The 9,866-nt window shown below is 39.8% G+C and overlaps 1 long non-coding RNA gene across 1 annotated transcript in view; it reads right to left on the bottom strand.

Annotated features, from left to right (window-relative positions):
• Window positions 1-8,356: 8,356 nt before the first annotated feature.
• The window catches only part of LOC130858413 (uncharacterized), a 171,015-nt gene continuing 169,505 nt past the window's right edge, over window positions 8,357-9,866 (bottom strand). Inside the window, exon 4 of the long non-coding RNA XR_009055051.1 lies at window positions 8,357-8,631. This is a non-coding gene — a long non-coding RNA (uncharacterized LOC130858413). The remainder of the gene's footprint in view (window positions 8,632-9,866) is intronic.

The following is a 9,866-nucleotide window of genomic DNA, read 5'->3' as shown; positions in this document are numbered from 1 at the left end:
AGGCTGAACCCTCTTGGGAACAATCAGAGAAAGAACTTCCAAGCTTGGCTCCAAGTCCTTGGCTGAACATGGGGCAATAAACACAAATTCCCTGAACTGTAATAGCAACCTTGAAGCCACACACACATGAAAAAATAAAGAGCAAAAATCTAACTTGCTAAGGGGGCTGAACACAACCTTTGACCAATAAGTGGCTTATGCCAACCCAGACCCAGGTAACCAGAGCTGGAAGACAAAAACAAGTGGAAAAAAATGTAAGCATGGATAACAGGGGCTGCACACTATGGGGAAAATAGATGTCACAGGATTAGTTCAGCCAAGTCACTAAACAAACAACTGACAAAGCCAACAACAATCACCACCACTCCTGGGGAGTAGGGGGGGGGAATCAATATCTAGAGTTGCTATAATATACTATCAAAATGTCCAGTTTCAAAAAAACTTGTGATACATGCAAAACAGTAGGAATGAGCACACCTAGCGCCAATCTGGGTTTCTATTACCATTCTCTAATAAAAGGAAACGGGATTTTCCTGGAGAAATGACTGATTCTAGGAGAGGGGTAAGAAATACACAGGGTGAACCTGGAGCACCTTGTAATGACAGAAAATAAGGAAGTGCTGAAAAATAAATGAAAATCCAACATTGACAGAGATATGCCAAAGGGATATAGGAGCCAAGTGAAAGAGCTCCCAAGAAAGAGCTCCCTATGGCCAAGGTTGGAACCATTTGAGCAAAATAAATAAATAAAATAGCATTGGATTATAGCCCATAGTATAAAATAAATACCCATGTGTCCACACTGATATAAAAAAATGAATAAATAAATGGGGAGAGGAGACAAATCTCCTGGCAGGAGAATTTCAAATAATTTATGTATATATTCCATCTTTAATGAGGGAACCATAACACCCCAGTCCTTAAGAGTAGACTGCTCACAATAACTGCCTTCCAAAGGGTCAGTAAGGAAGATAGGGGTGGGTGAGAGTAACTTTACGGTGGAGAAACCTGTGAACCATTATCTCAGCCAAATGATCACAGTCAATATCAACAATGATAAGTCATCCTGACAGTATGGAGCCTTGATATGAGGTAATGAAAATGGCACTTGATCTCTATTGTTTTCCTTTTCAAACCCTATGTTGCCAGTTTAATCATGAGAAAAACACTAGACAAATTCCAGCATAGGAGCATCATACAATATACTTGACCAACATTCTTCAAAACTATCAAGATCATCAAAAACAAGGAAAATCTGAGAACTGTCGCTGCTAAGAGGAACATAAGGGGATACAAAAACCAAATATAATGTTGTATCATGGATGGGATCATAGAAGGAAAAACATTAACTAAAAACTAAGGGAATCTGAGATATATACCCAAAAGAATGAAAAGCAGAGATTCAAAGAGATATTTGCGCACTCATGTTCATAACAGCATTACTCCCAATTGCCAAAAGGTAGAAACAATCTAACTGGTCATCAACAGATGAATAAACAAAATGTGGTGTGTACATACAATGGAATACCATTCAGTCTTCTCAAGGAAGGAAATTTTGGCATCAACGAACTTTGAATACATGATACTAGGTGAAATAAGCCAGACACAAAAGGACAAATATTGTATGATTCCCCTTATGTGAGTAGCTAGTTAGTCAGATTCACAGCGATAGAAGACAGAATGGTGGTTGTCAGGAGCTGAGCAGATTGGAGGCTGGGAAGTTAGTGTTTAATAGGTACAGAGTTTCAGTTTGGGAAGATGAAAAGATGGATGGTGGTGATGAGCACACAACAATGTGTATGTACTAAATGCCATTGAACTGTGCATTTTTAAAAGGCTAAAATGGTAACTTTCAAGTTATATATATTTTATCACAATTTTTTAGAAACTAAGACAATCTGAATGAACTATGGAATTTAGTTAATATATCAATACTGGTTCTTTAATTGTGGCAAATGTACCATACTAATGTAAGAAGCTAATAATAGGGGAAATTACAGGTGGCATACATAGGAACTCTACTATCTTCTAAATTTTTCTATAGAGAAGTATTCTAAAAAGTAATAAAGGAGACAGGAAAAAAACAGGAAAAAAGATGAGACACAGAGAACAAAAAATCAGAATGTTAAATGTAAGTCCAATTATATCAATGATAACCTTAAATGTGAATAAATTAAACAATCTAATCAAAAAGAAGAGATTATCAGATTGGATTTAAAAAAACAATATCCAACTTTCTGCTACTTATAGGAGACATACTTTACATTGAAAATAAAATAAATTGAAAGTAAAAGGATGTAAAAAGGTATATCATGCAAACAGCAACCACAAGAGAGCTAGAATGGCTATACTAATATCAAACAAAATAAATAATGTGGTCACGCAGCTTGCTGCACCAATTTTTGTGGGTCCCTTGCAAGATGGACCCCCCTATCCAAAATTTGGTTCCAGTGTCAAGACCAATGACACCACACCAAAGGGATATGAAAAGGTTCATTCCTTAAATAATGAGACTATCTGAGGGCAGCAAGGCAGGCTTCCCAAGCTTGTCTGAAAATGGGTTGAGAGAGCAGGAAAAGGAGATTGGTTTGGGATTTTTTTCATTGCTGTAGCTAGGCAATGAGGCCTGGTTGAGGGTTCCCATACACTGCCACAATAGAAATACATTCACTTAGGTTAAGGGAACTCCAAGTAAGAGAGCACCAGCAGTATCTCCAAAGAAGCCAGGGAAGCATCCAGAAGAAAAAGAGAAAGCATTGAACATTTACTAAATCCTTCCTTGAGCTTCAACACTTGAGGAGTCACAAAGCAAGGTTAGAAATATGGGGAAGTAAGAGTAGAAAGGAAGCAGAAAGATGACTGCTGGCTGTCAGTCAAAAATAAAACAGGATAATGAGATGGAGAATGACTGTGAGGAGTTCCGACTCTTGGAGATTAAGGCTCTGGCACCTAACTGACAAGAAGGAGACAGTCAAGATAGAATCTGAAGACAGAGTATTCCAGGCAGAAGGAATGCACCTAGTTCCTTGCTGAGTCCACAGCGAGTGCTCCGTCAGTATAAATCCTAATGCTGCTTCTCACAGAATGACTCACAAAATCATTGTTACCAAAACAAATTCTCTCCCAGCAGCCTGGAGCTTCAGAAAAGTATAACTTAGAGTCATCCAACATTTCACCTATATATATATATACATATATACACAATATACATATATGCACATATACATATATAGTGTGTGTGTGTGTATATATATATCACTCATATGCCAAGATTCAGCCCACTGATGTGCCAAGTAAAACTCCCTTCTTGTCCTCACACACGTGATTATAATTTCTCTTCCATCTTGTATGTCACTGATATGGTATAACATCAACATGTGATTTCATAAGGAAATTTTGTTAATGCCCTATTCTTTCAAGGAATAATGTTTTAATTAACTTTGTTCTTCAATCTTCTTGGCAAAAGTATGACCTGTAACATTTTTCCCACAAGAAAGGAAATGTGAACTATGTCATTCTCTTCTTTGCCTTTAGAGACAAAAATCACTTGATTTGTGTCAGGAATTATTTTGCAGCTGTTCTGGAAAAACTCAGTTGGTTTACCAGAAAGGACAGTGGGCTTTAAGGGGATGCACACAGGAGTAATAATATTAGTTGTTATTATTATAATAATAAATATTTATTGAGCACTTGCTGTATGCCAGGCATCATGCTAAATGCTTACATGACCTACTTCATCAGACAACAACACTATGGGGTAGACATTAGTATTTAAATTTTCCAAATGAGAAAATTGAGGCTTAAAAAGTTTAAATAACTGTCTATGATCACATGGTTCTAGAAACTGAACTCAAGCACTCTAACTCCATATTTGCACAGCAAAAACCTGACCATCCTATGACCATACCATGCTGCTTAGATGGGAGTGGAAGTGGAATTAAGAAGAAAGTCAAAAAAACTGAAAAAAACTGGGCAACATAAGCAAGGAAAGAAGAGTTTTAAGAAGAGGGATTTTAAGATGTTGTCAATAGTGTTTCAAGACCATGAGAGTGGGCTCCTTCTTCAACTTTGCACCCCAGGCACTTTTGAGAGCTTCATGCTAGTCCTGGCTCCGGCGAGGCAAAAAAAAAAAAAAAGTGGTAGGAGATGAAAACAAATAGGAATAGGAGGAGGATCCTGTAAGGGCTTTGTGGCTTCTACTAAGAACTTTGACTGTTACTCAGAGTGAGATGGCAGTCATTGGAGAGTGTTGAGAAAAGAAATAGCATGGCCAAATTTAAACATTAAACTCTCTGGCTGCAGGATGATAATAGGATATAGGAGTGTGAGGGTAGGAACTAGAAGACCAGTTAAGAAAGCACTGAAATAATCCAGCCAAGCAGTGATCCTAACTTGGACCAGGTGGCAATGGGATGGTGAGAAGTAGTTGAATTCTGGATAGATTTTGAAAGTAGAGCTGACAGAATTTGCTGTTGGATCACATGTGGGATGTGAGAGAAAGAGAGGAGTCAAAGGTCACATGGAAGATTTTACCCTAAGCAACTACCCCAGAATGCCAAATAACCAGAGCCCTAACAAAAAGTCTATTGGCTTTGGAGTTTAGAAGATGCTAAATGATCTGGGTGAGAGCATTTCATGGGGACTGGTGGGGATGGAAGTAAGGTTCAGCTAAGTTAAGTAATAAATGAAACACAAGGAAGCAGAAGTAATAAGTATAAACTACTCTTATGACTGTATGTGGAAAGGAGACACGGTAGCTAGGACACCCTCAGTCAAGAAAATGTTGTGTATATTTTTTTAATATGGGGAAGGCTTGAGCATATTTATGTGCTGAAAACAAGAAAGCCAATAGACAAAGAGTGACTGAAAACACCTAGTAGAGGGAAGGGTGATGAACTGAGCCCTCTGAAGAGATGGGGGTGGAAGTGACTATAACCCAGAACTCACGTAGAGGGGCTAGGTTTGAACCAAGGGGGCCTTGGGAGGGAAGGAGGGGTATGGCTGTCACTGTTTCTATGTGAAAGGAGCAAGGAGTTGAGAGAGTTCTTGCTGGATAGGATATGCATTTTCTGTGAATTAGAGGTAATACCATGATCTGGGTTGTTCAGAATGAGAATGGTGAAAAACTTATTTTCTTGGGGAAAGAAAGCATAGGATTATGGGTACAATGAGGACCCAGCAAAAGCTAGAGATTGTAAATATGCAGCTGAACCAACTCACATGGTTGTATGAAACAGACTTACATAACAGTAAACAGTTTCTGCAATAAAATTTCCATCCACAGACACAGTGGACCACATCCAGGTTCTTAAGAATTAATAAAACATGACCTACAAGCCCAAAGCCACAGTTTCAACTATTTAAGAAAGAAAGGCACCCAAACTTCCCTACTCAAGCTATGCATGGTCGACACCAAAGCCTAGCGCTAAAATAGCGTTAGGTCAACGTCAGAGTTATCTCACTAGACTCCCACGTTCCCTGCCTCTTTCACACAGTTTTTAAGAATATATCCACTTCAGTTTTCAGTCTTGTCCATTTCAACATCCAATTTCTCTGATTGTAACAGATATCACACAATTATGAAACTTTTAAATCTCACCTTATTTTGTTTTTTTAAATGGAAAGAATATTATTTGGTCTTTACTAAAAACACAAATCTTAAAATTAAACTATTTCATTCTAGAAACTTTTCCAGCACACTCTTAAGATTTCAAGTCTTTCTACTTAAGAAAGAGAAGTGATTAAGTGTAGCTGAAAACTGCCTTATCATTGCAGTAGTTGTATCGTTATCTTTTCTTCCATGGGTCAATGTGCTTAGCAACTTGCACATTAAGGCTTCTATTAAAGTTATATTAATATCATAAATATGCAAAAAGGAAACCACTCTGAAAGTTCAAAATAATACCAATAACCTTTCCCTCATATAAAACCTTTTATCTCAAGATGTCCATACACTTCCCCAAAAAGCCCGAGTACCCTGCCCAACCATTTTGCTAGGAGCCAATTAAAATGCCAACCTCACTTTATTCATGGACTCAAAGTGTTGGTAAGGATTGCAGAGCAAACACCCAATATAATCATGATTTTAATTCTTCATGTCTCCTATGGCAGCAGTTATAATCTTTGAGAGGACCAGACCTCTAGTCTGTATGAGATCCCAAGTGGCTGCCTCCTTCTTGGCTTTATTCTTCAGCCACAGCTGATGGAGTGTGATAGGGGGTGGGGCGGGGTGTTTAGCTGTGGCAAGCTCACACATGTGACTGGAGAAATACTACCCACATCTCTACACAGAGACACATGCACACTGATGCAATCATGGCTAGAAATGAATCAGGGCCCTTGAGGCAGGAGCCCATGACTCATGCTCTCTGAGGAGCCCACAGGCCACGTGGTGAACTGGCTACATCAGGGTCGTTACTGAACAAAGCACAGGTGAGCAACGAGCAAAAAAGGGAAAAGGGGGTCTGGGGCATTGGGTTCCAGGGTTTGGGACACATTATCTTGAGGTTATTCCCAGGTAATTATAGGGCACCGGAAAGGGAAACTGAGCTTTGCTTGATTCACACATGCAAACTCACTGTGAGATCAAGGGTGATTTCCTTTACTTCCCTGGGCCTCAGTTTCCTCATCTTTAAAAATGAGGAAATTATACAACTATATCACCAAGACTCCTTCTTCTTCCAACACCCTATAAAATACTCAGAGTCATTATTTCCTGTTCCCTTAAGAGAAATAGAGTGTCATTAAAAAGAATGGAGGGAATTGTTCTTCAGAAAAGTATTTCAGATTCTTGATGAAGTACGGCAAGTTCTCTGGCATGTTTCAGTCCTACTTTTTCCATTTGAAACAACAAACCAGCATAAACAGTGGGGAGGAAAAGAATTTCTCTCTTCATCCATAAGTCCTATGAAAGGCATTTTACCAACACACATACACTTCTGTGGACGAATCAATAGGAGCATGTCTGACCACCACCAGTCTCCTAGAGATGCCTAGTGTGGAGTATCTCTCTCCACAATGGCTAATTCTGCCCAGTCACCACCTTCTGAGACATTATTCCTTAAAGTGTCATTTTCCTAGAATCACATCCCAGGGAGCCATTTATTAAAGAAATAACAAAAATCCATAAATATGTCAGCTTCGTTTTTCACCTGAAGAAGAAGTGAAAAAGAAAGATAACTTTCCCCAGCCTAGGTCAAGCCAAATTTAGGACTTTAAAATAACAATAAGCACATTTGGAGGATGGACGCCAAGGAAGGACGCTTGAGAGAGAACAGCAGATGCTCACACCCAGCAGTGGCCACAGTACACACGGGGACCCAGATCTCTATTTTGCTTCTGAGAAAGTGAGAGGAGGAGAGGGGATGTCCTAGATTTTTCATTTGAATTGCTGTCCCTGGAAACCACGTTTCTTCACCTATGGAGGGTGTCTGAAGTCTTAGTTACTCTCTCCAGATGGAAGAAAAAAGGTCCTAGTGAGTAACTGGAGAGAGAGCTGAGCTGAACTGAACTACAAGTTGACCACATTTGGGGGTCTGCTTGTAACTGATACCATTTTGGTTACCCCCAGATCATTATTGCAGGAGAAACCTCCTTTCAGCACTCCTCACTACTGTGTTCTGCAACCTCTTCCTGGTGTTCTCTGAAAGTTGTACAAGAAGACAAAATCCAAACACCTCACATCAGAAAGATGAGGTGCTAAGAAAACTTTGTAAGGTAAGACAAAGCAGGTGTCAGAATAGGGGAGTTTTTAGACTGGGGTGAGAGAGAGCCACAGGAGAAAAGGAAGTTAATTCCTTCTATCTCCAGAGAAACATAAAATTGTTTTGTTGAAGATTAAACCTGTATCAGGGTAGAACCAGATCTGCCAGCTTAGTGTTACTCTTGAAGTTTATTGTTCCCTAATTGTTTTAGCATAGGTATTTTCCACTTTCACTTAGTACAGTAACTACATGTCTAAAACTGATATTTGCAAAACCAACCAGATCAGGGGTTGTATTGGTTCTCTCAAAGAACCTCCCTAACGCACTAAAAATATGATTTACAAATATATTTTTCCATAGTACCTTTCAGGAGCACAGTTATTATAAAAAGTGAATACTCCTGGACTCAGACATAGAAAAAAAATAATCAAGGTATATAATTTAGTATTGTCCAAAGAAATTGCACATTTATATAGAAAACAATGACTTTATATTAAAACTTCACTATTCATGAATTTGGTTTTACCTAAAACCATATCATTTGCAATTGTGCTCATCCCACAAATGCTGACACATAAACTACCGCGCTCTTTATATACCAAGTCAACAACTAGCCCATGCCTTTTATATGCCCAAAATTATACAGTCGCTGTGAGAGGTATAGAGACAGGACATGCACAGCACCCCTTGTGACGTGGATTTCAATGGTATCCCCCAATAACCCGGGTTCCTTCAGGTCATAAATGGGTTGCCTTTGTCTTCTAATAATCCATGTGATCTGTAGCCGAAATTCGCCAGATGGTGACCAATGGAATCACCAGTTGTTCAGGTCTGTCCAAAACAGAGGGAGTTCCTAAGATGCCATACTTTCAGTGTTAAAATTGGGACGGTCCCAGGCAAACCCGGATAAGCTGGTCACCCTAAAGAGCTGAGGAAGAAAAGAAATTAGTAAATCATATTAGTGTAACAGTCACTACAATTCTGGTCACCAATTCCAATGTGTGGAGGTTCTTCCCATACCGCTCTCTGACACCAGCTGGGCATCCTACAAACCAACTCAATTCTGACCCTGTGTAACGGGAGATAGCGTCACATCTCACAGGTTAACGGCTCAGTCCTACAACTCTGCTCCCCCGTGCCCAACTTCAGACACCTGTGCTTCTGACTGACATGCTCTAGATTGGAGGTTCCAATAACCCCCTCCTTGGGTTTGATGAATTTGCTAGAGTGGCTCACAGAACTCAGAGGAAACAACATTTTACTTACTTAGATTATCAGTTTGTTATACAAGGATATAACTCAGGAACAGCCAGACGGAAGAGATGCAGAGGGCAAGGTGTGGGGAAAGGTGTGGAGCCTGCACGCCTTCTCCCGGCCACCACTCTCCCTGAATCTCCACGCATTCACCAACTCAGGAGCTCTCCGAACCCCCACGACCCCTCATTACACACACACGATTCATTAAATCGTTAGCCACCGGTGATTGAACTCAGCCTCTGGTCCCGCTCCCCTCTGTGCAGGTGGGGAGTAGGGGGTGGGGGAACTGAAAGTTCCAACCCTCTAATCATACAGTTGGTTCCACTGGCAACCAGCCCCCATCCTTAGATGTGGTTCAAAAGTCACCTTACTTATATAACAGAAGGCACCTTTATCATTCTCGATTAGAAAATTCTAAGGGTTTTAGGAGCTCTGTGCAAGAAACTGGGATGAAGAACAAATATATATTTCTTATTATGAATCACAGTATCACACACACACGCACACATGCTTGTCTTCTCTCTCTCTGTCTCTCCTTTCTCATCCCATCTTAGTCCTTTAGGGTAGCTCTATGCCACGCTGACTAAGAACCAGACTCTGGTTTCCAAATAGATATGGGCCTAGTTTCAGCCTTGCTATAACTTTTAAAAAAGTCTTGAATGACTAATTAAACTTCTCCAGTACTGCTTCCTTATCTGTGAAATATTAAAAAGTATTAGGTTGTGGCAATTGAGAAAATGTGAAGTATCAATACTTACCACCATGCCAGACACTTACGTCACATTTTACATATGGTAAGCATTATCTCACAGAAATCACAGAGTTATGGATATTTCAGACTTTCAGTGTTCTGGTTGTACTGAGACTGACTGCAGGCCATGCTGGGATTCAACCTTCCACCACAGG

This window comes from Hippopotamus amphibius, chromosome 8 (assembly GCF_030028045.1).
Source record: "Hippopotamus amphibius kiboko isolate mHipAmp2 chromosome 8, mHipAmp2.hap2, whole genome shotgun sequence".
NCBI lineage: Eukaryota > Metazoa > Chordata > Mammalia > Artiodactyla > Hippopotamidae > Hippopotamus > Hippopotamus amphibius.
This window is presented reverse-complemented; position numbering and strand designations above follow the sequence as displayed.